Source organism: Marmota flaviventris, chromosome 20 (genome assembly GCF_047511675.1).
Source record: "Marmota flaviventris isolate mMarFla1 chromosome 20, mMarFla1.hap1, whole genome shotgun sequence".
NCBI lineage: Eukaryota > Metazoa > Chordata > Mammalia > Rodentia > Sciuridae > Marmota > Marmota flaviventris.
Window position 1 is genome coordinate 10,419,512 of NC_092517.1, and position 8,539 is coordinate 10,428,050.

Sequence of the window (8,539 nt, forward strand, 5' to 3'; positions counted from 1 at the left end):
CCACTTTCCGGATCCGCATTGCAACCCTCAACCACTCCCTGATCTGGAGAGTGGAAACAATGAAGCAAGACTGAGCTTAAACCTGAAATGACTGAGAAAACCTATAATTAAGATTTTATTTTCCACTATGCAACAAAACAAGACCTCAATCAGAGAGTAAGTTAAACTGGGGAAAAAAATGTTCCCTTGAGGCTGGTGAGCTCCTGTGCCTGTGAGAATTTACACTCACCCTAGTGTTACTTCTTAAGGACAATTGTAATACAAGCTGAAACTTGCTCAAGTCTCCTGGTACCAGGCTATACAAAGTGCTTTCTGTAAGAGATTTCATCTCACCCTCATTCATACTGGCAGGCAAGTACCAAAACTCAAATTTTATAGAACAGGGAAAAGAAGCTTGCAGAAATGAAGTGATCTGACTAGGTGCAGTGGTGCATGCCTGCTGTCCCAGCTACGGGGGAGGCTGAGGCAGGAGGATCACAAGTTTGCGGTCACTATTTAACATGAACCTGTCTAAAAGTAAAAATAAATTTTAAAAAGGGCTGGGGAGGATGGGCATTGTGGTGCACACCTATAATTCCAGAAACTTGGAAGGTTGAGGCAGAAGGAACCACAAGTTCAAGGTCAGCCTTACCAGTTTAGCAAGACCCTGTCTCAAAATAAAAACTGGGGGGGAAAAAGGCTGGGGATGAATCTCAGTGGTAAAGCACCCCTGGGTTCAATCCCTAGTACTAAAAAACAAAACAAAATAAAATCTGAACTGGACATGGTGGCACACACACATAATCCCCAGCTATTGGGGAGACTGAAGCAGGAGGATAATAAATTTGAGGCCAGCCTAAGCATTTTAATGAGGTCCTAAGCAATTTAGCAGACCCTATCTTCTCAAAATAAAAAATAAAAAGGACTGGGGAAGGGCATGATGGTGCACACCTGTAATCACAGCTATTTGGGAGGCTGAGGCAGAAGAAATGAAAGTTCGAGGCCAGCCTCTGTAACTTAATGAGGCCCTATGCAATCTAGAAAGATCGTGTCTCAAAATAAAAAAAATAAATAAAAATAAAAAAGACTGGGGATGTGGCACAGTGGTAAAGCAGCCCTTGGTTCAATCCCCAGTAATCCCCCCCAGCCCCCGCCGCCAAATAAAAAAGCTGGGCAGGGACTGGAGATGTCACTTAGCGGTAGAATGCCCTGGGTTTAATCCCCAATATGGGGTGGTGGGGAAATGGGATGGGAATTGGAGTTCAAGGCCAGCCTGGGCAACCTAGCCCCTGTCTCAAAATAAAATAAAAAGAGGTGGGAATATAGCTCAATCACAGAGTGCTTGCCTAACAAGTCCAAGGTCCTGGGTTCAATTCTTAATACTGAGGTGGGAGAGAGGAGAGACTGTTTCCCCTGAAGTTTTTTTCCTATTCCCTGGGTCAGTTGTTGTTCATTTTATTCTTTCTCTACAATGTTTTTGGTTCTCCTTAATTATTGGATCTAGGGGCTGGAGTTGTGGCTCAGTGGTAGAGCACTTGCCTAGCATGTGTGAGGCCCTGGTTTCGATCCTCACCATCACATATAAATAGATAAATAAAATAAAAGATCCATTTAGAACTAAAAAATATTTTTAAAAAAATTATTGAATCTAGCTGGTCTAAATTCAATCTGTGGCACTTTGTATTTCCCTAAAAGGACCATATGAATATATACCCCTTGCCACCTGCTCTTTATATAATGTGACACTGACAATGTTGCATCAAGACCTGGGGCTTAGCTGGGTATGGTGGTGCATGCCTGTAATCCTAGCAACTGAGGCAGGAGAACGACAAGTTCAAAGCCAGCCTCTGAAACTTAGTGAGACCCTCAGCATCTTAGCAAGATTCTGTCTTAAAAATAAGTGCTTACTTCAGGAGCACATATACTAAAATTGGAATGATCCAGAGAAGATTAGCATGGTCTCTGTGCCCAAATTTTTAAGAAGTCATTGGTATTAAAAAATAAGCAAAATAAAAAGCACTGGGCATGTAGCTCAGTGCTCAGTGGTAAAGTATCCCTGGGCTCAATCCCCACTATTGGAGAGAGAGAGAGAGAGAGAGAGAGAGAGATACAGACCAGGCCTGTAATTTGTCTTTGCACTAGGGCTGGCTTGTTTCCTGATTGGTTGGTACCAGTACCATGCTGAGGGTTAATTATTGTGGATCACACCTGTAGTATGTGACTGGTTCCTGGGGAAAATATCAAGTAGTCATTTGGAACACAGGAGCTCTGGAAAAACCTGAGCTAAGAAATCAGAACCCGTCCTGTTAGAAGCCGAGCAGATCTCCTTCCTGAATTCTAATGTCCTCTCTGGATTCCTGTCATACCAAGGTAGAGAGAGAACCCTTGGAGATGGATACCAGACTCCCATCTAATCCTGATATGGAGAGCTGAGAGCTGGTTCTAATTCAATATTAGAAATAAAGACATAAATTTGCTACAAACTCAGGAATCATGAGGCAATGCATACTGATTAAATAGGCATGAGAAATGATTACTTTCATTAAATTACTATGCATGCCACAGAAAGGTTGTGTTTGTTGAAAAAAGATCATCAGGAAGGAACTGTAGTTTTCCTGGCATATTTGAAGTTCAGACCATGGGAATAGAAACTCCAAAAGTTTTTCCTCATTTTTCTTTTTTATTTCTTCTCTCATATCCCACGTGCCTAGGACAGGACTGGGCACATAGTCAATGCTCAATAAATGTTTGTTGAATGAAACTACCATTTTGAAGGATTCTAAGTTTGATGTTTAGTTTCAGCAGAACCAAGAAGAAATTAGCAGAAGATGTTAAATCTATTTTCTACATGGAATCATGTAGAATCCTTGTTCATGTTAATGCAGGGAGCCTCAGTCTAAACATAAAAAAAAAAAAAACAGTGTTTTCAATTTGCAGTCTTTGCTATTGGGGCAAACAGCAATTCAGTAATTGATTAAGCAGTAGTACTCTAGTGACTTAACAAAAAATTAGAATGTCAGAAGAAAACACAGGGTCAATACTCCATCATACTGGTGCAGGCACTGACTTCCTTAACAAGACCTCTAAGGTGTAAGAAGTAAAACCAAAAATCAATAAGTAGGACAGCATCAAATCAAGAAGCTTCTGCACGTAGCTGCACATAGCTGCACAAGACGGCACACACCTGGAATTCCTGTGACTTGGAAGACTTAGGAAGGAGGATTGAAAATTCAAGGCCAGCCTCAGCAACTTAGCAAAGCCCTAAGCAACTTAGTAAGATCCTGTCTCAAAACAAAAAATAAAAAGGGCTGAGGATGTGGCTCAGTAGAAGAGCATCTCTGGATTCAATACCTAGTACCAAAAGCAAAACCAAACCAAACTAAACAATAAAACAAAATAAAAATCTTCTATACAGCAAAGGAAAGAATGTGAGCATGAAGAGAGGCACTACACAATGGGAAAAGATCTTGACCAGCGACTTTTCTGACAGACGATTAACATCCAGAATATGCAAAGAAAACAAAACAAAATGAGCAACAGATAACCCAATCAATAATAGGGCAAAAGAACTAAATAGAAAAAAAAAAAAAAAAGGCCAACAAACATATGGAAAAAATGTTTCACATCTCTAGCCATCCGGAAAATGCAAATCAAAACTACACTGAGATTTTATCTTGCTCTAGTCAGAATGGCAATTATGAAGAACACAAATAATAATGAATGCTGGTGAGGATGTGGTGGGGGGGATGTACACACATATTTTGTTGGTGGGACTGTAAATTAGTCCAACTCTGGAAAGCAGCATGGGATTCCTCTAAAAACTAGGAATGGAACCACCATATGACCCAGCTATCCCACTCCTCTGTATATATCCAAAAGATTTAAATCAGCGTACGATAGTGATTCAGACACATTAATGTTTCAATGTTTACAATAGCACAACACACAATAGCCAAGATACAGAACCAGCCCAGGTTCCCATCAATAAATGAATGGGTTAAGAAAATGTGGTGTATATACACAATGGAGTTTTAACTCTGGCATAAAGAAGAACAAAATTAGGGCATTTGCAGGAAAATGGATGGAACTAGAGAACATCATGCTAAGCGAAATAAACCAGACTCAGAAAGTTAAGGGTGAAATGTTCTTTCTCTTATGTGGAAGCTGAAGCAAAGAAAGTGGGGAAAAGGTGGCTGGGATATCCTAAGAGGGAAGATCAGCAGAACAGAAGGAGATTGAAGAGGAGGGGAAGGAATGGGAGAGAGGAAGAAATGCAGGGTGAATTTGACAAAATTATACTGTGTGCATGTCTAAATGTACCACAGTGAATTCTCCCTTTATCTATCTATAAAACACCAATTAAAATATATAAATGAGTGGAAGGTAGACCAGTAGAGAAAAGAAGGGTGGGTACTGTGGACTGATGGAATAAGTTAAATTCCATGCATGTCTGATTATGTACAACTATATAATGCACCAAAAAAAAAAAATCTGAAAAAAATCAGCATGTCCCTATTATTCCAGGTTGGTAATTGAGCTCTGTTAGAGAGCTTCTCATTAAAGTCTTATTAGGCAAATGGGCTCTTAACAGACCTCATCTAGTCACAGGGAGTGATCTCATGGGATTTATGGATTCAGCAAAGGCCTTCAGACTTGATCTCCTGTTGTCAGATTTATTCTTGGGAGTTTCACTTGTTTTCCATTTTCTGTTTGCATCTCTGAGCCTCATTAGGCAGCTCCTTAAACATTCATTCCCAGCTGTCTATTTTTTTCTCTTTTTTCTTTGAGCCCATAACAGCCAAACCCTCAAAGCAAAACACCCAGAGAGAACTGGCAGGAGGTATCCATGCAGTAGGTTTTAGCTGCATTAGACAATCATATTTAATTAAAACAAACCAAGAGCAACAACAAAAACACCCCCTTCAATGTTGATCCACTTGTCCATTAACTAGTAAGAGCTCATTGTGACTTTAATCATTGTAATTTCTTGAGCACCTATTATGTGCTAGCCAGGTAATTGACATACATAGATTAACTCTCATGTTGATGAAAGATATGGAGAGACTGTTTGTTCAGTGATACAGGACAGAATCATAGAATATTTTTTCAATACTGGGAACTGAACCCAGGGCCTCGCACATGCTAGTCAAATGTACTATCTCTGAGCTATCTTCCCAGCCTTTTTTATTTTATTTTATTTTGAGACAAGGACTACACTGCCCAGATTGGACTTGAATTTGCAATCCTCCTACCTCAGACATCTGAGTAGCTGGGATCACAGATGTATGCCACTATGCCCAGCTCAGAATCATAAATCTTGATATAAAGAACCATAAATCTTGATATAAAGCTGCCAATGCTATGTTCAATGCAAAAAAGCAAATTATATTGTAACACTTAATCTCACTTTAGAAAATCTCATTCATAGAAAGTATATGCTAGGGGCCATGGTTGTGGCTCAGTGGTAGAACACTTGCTTAGCATGCATGATTATCTGGCTCTGTGCTTATTTCCAACACTAAAAAAACAAAGCATAGCTGGGCATGGTGGCCCATGCCTGTAACTCCAGTGACTTGGGAGACTGAGGCAAGCAGATCATGAATTCAAAGCCAGCCTCAGCAACTTAACGAGGCCCTGAACAAATTAGCAAAACCCTATCTCAAAATAAAAATAAAAAGGTCTGGGGATGTGGTTCAGTGGTTTAAGCACCCCTGGGTTCAATCCCTGGTACCAAAAATAAAAAAAGTATATACATATGTACTCATATACATACATTCATATATAATCTTGGTTGTCAGCTTGACTGGATTGAGACACGCCTAGAAAATTGATAAAAACAAAACTAAGCCCTTCTAGTTGTGTGTCTGGGAAGGGACCATTGGTCTGTGGGTCTGCAAAAGGAGCAGGGGCAAGACCTGCCCTGAATGTGGGCAGTGCCACCCAGTGAGCCTGGATGGAACAAGAGTAAAGTAAGGGAGAAGGTTGCTAGGGTGCTGGGCTGAGTGGGGGTGTGTTTTGTGGCTGTCATCGTCCTCGGACATCAGACTCAGGTCTTCAGCCTTTGAATGTGTGTTTGCCATGGTGATTCTCCAGGGGGCTTCCCATCTCTCAGCCTTGAATTGGGGCTGCATCATTGGTCTCTCTTGTTCTGAGGCTCCCAGCTGTTTGGACTGAGCAGCTACTGGTTTCTCCAGCTCTCTAACCAGCAGGTGACCACTGGGAGACTAGCTAGCCGCTGGCTGTGTAAGCCAATCTAATAAATCTCCTCTTATACATGTTTTATCGGTTCTGTTCCTCTAGAGAACCCAGAATAATATACAATGTATGTCTGTAAATATGTGAGAAAACGTGCAGAAACTATACAATCTTAGGTAAGTTACCCACCTTCGAAAGGCCTGTTTTTTAAGTCTGTAAAGAAGGTAAAAGTTGACGGGCCATGTAGCTCAGTGCTGAGGCATCACATGCTGAAGGCTCTGGGTTCAATTTCCAGTGAAAAGAAGGATGAGGAGGAGAAATAGGAGGAGGAGGAGGAGGAGGAGAAAGAAGAGGAGCATGAATGGAGGAATGGAAAGTTGTCAGAATAACTGGGCATGGTTGTGCACACCTGTAGTCCCAGAAACTCAGGAAGCTGAGGCAGGCAGATCATAAGTTCAAGGCCAGTTTCAGCAATTTAGTGAGGCGCTCAGCAACTTAGCAAGGCCCTATCTCAAAAAAAAAAAAAAAAAAAAAAAAAAAAAAAAAAATCAAGGTCTAGAGGATGTGGCTCCATGGTAAAGCACCTCTGGTTCAATACCCAATACCAAAAAGAAAGAAAGAAAGCTATCAGAATAAAAAATAAAGTCACTTGTGTCAACCCTTTCCTGATAAGTTAATAAATAAATAAAAGAAACAGCAAATAAATTTGAAAGTTATAAAGAAAGGGTTCTTAAGTATTATTGCCTAATAGCAAGGATCACAAAAGATTCTGCCACAAAAGCCCAAAAAGACCACCACGACCTTACACAAAAAGTACTTCAAGAACTGGATACAGCGGTCCACACCTGTAATCACAGCTAATGGGAAGGCTGAGGCAGGAGGATTGCAAGCTTGAGGCCAGCCTGACAATTTAGAAACACTCTGTCTCAAAATAAGAAAGGCTGGGGAAGTAGCTCAGTGGTTTGATCCCCAGTACCACAAGAACAACCACAAGGACATCTAACTAGCAACTGTCTGTTGAACCTTGGGCTGAAGACACTGTTAATGATTGTGACTACAGATTATTGTCTCAACTATCTGATGTAATCCTCCTCATTTTTGTCTTTAAACCATTTCCCTTGCCTCGATCTTTAAATATGCCCGTAGTTTGCAACATCATGCATATTCTCGCAATTGCAATACTATGCTCCTCCCCACCCCCCGCCATCCTTATTCTTTGGAGAATTTCTCTCTGGTTGTTTTAACAGGAATATTCAAGATATCCATCACACAGGAAAGATAAGAAGCTAGGATATGACTTGGTGGCAAAGCACTTGCCTAGTATGCATGAAGCTCTGGATTCAAAACTTTAAAAAAAAAAATCTATGACATGGTCTGTATAAAGCAATTGGCACAATACCTGACACAAAAGTAAATTTTTTTTAAATATGATTTTTTTAGTCATAGATGGACACAATACCTTTATTTATTTTTTTTAAAGAATTTTTTAATATTTATTTTTTTTAGTTTTCGGCGGACACAACATCTTTGTGTGTATGTGGTGCTGAGGATCGAACCCGGGTCACACACATGCCAGGCAAGCGCGCTACCGCTTGAGCCACATCCCCAGCCCTTTATTATTTATTTATTTATTTTTATGTGGTGCTGAGATGTGAACCCAGTGCCTCACATGTGCTAGGCTGTACCACTGATCCACAATCCCAGCCCCCCCACAAGATAAATTCTTATCTACTGTTTTCTGTTATCATTTTTATTATTACTATCAATACTTACTTACTTTATTTATTTATTTATATTTTGGCACTGGGGATTGAATCCAGAGACACTTGACTACTAAGCTATATACCCAACCCTTTTTATTTCTGATTTTAAGACAGGGTCTAAGTTGCTCAGGGCCTTGCTAAGTTGCTGAGGTTGGCCTTAAGCGTTTGTCCTCCTCCTCTCCCTCCTCATCCTCTCTTCTCTTTTGCAGTAATGGGGACTGAACCCATATTAGGGTCTCAGGCATGCTAGGCAAATCTCTCTACCACTAAGCTACATCAGTTTCTTTTTAAATGTTATATTGAGAGAGGGTCTGGCTGAATTGCTCAGGTGTGCCACCATGCTCGGCTGTATTTTCACCTCTACATCTGGACTTCTAAGTACTTACATCCTTCAGACTGTAGTTATATGATTTATTTATTTTAAAAATCTATCTCCCTAAATGCCTTTATCTTCTCCTACATGCATCCATTAAAATAATGATGAGCTCTTTTATTTAAAAATAAAATCTAAAAGGTTTATTCCATTGCCTCTGTTCCATAGCATATTTTTTACTTTGGAGCAGCATGAAGAATCCAGTATTATTAATAACATTTTCCTTGGA

At 40.2% G+C, this 8,539-nt stretch overlaps 1 pseudogene; it reads left to right on the top strand.

Moving 5' to 3' along the window:
* The first annotated feature begins 1,879 nt into the window (after positions 1-1,879).
* LOC114089984 (U6 spliceosomal RNA) lies at positions 1,880-1,977 on the top strand (annotated as a pseudogene).
* Positions 1,978-8,539: the final 6,562 nt, after the last annotated feature.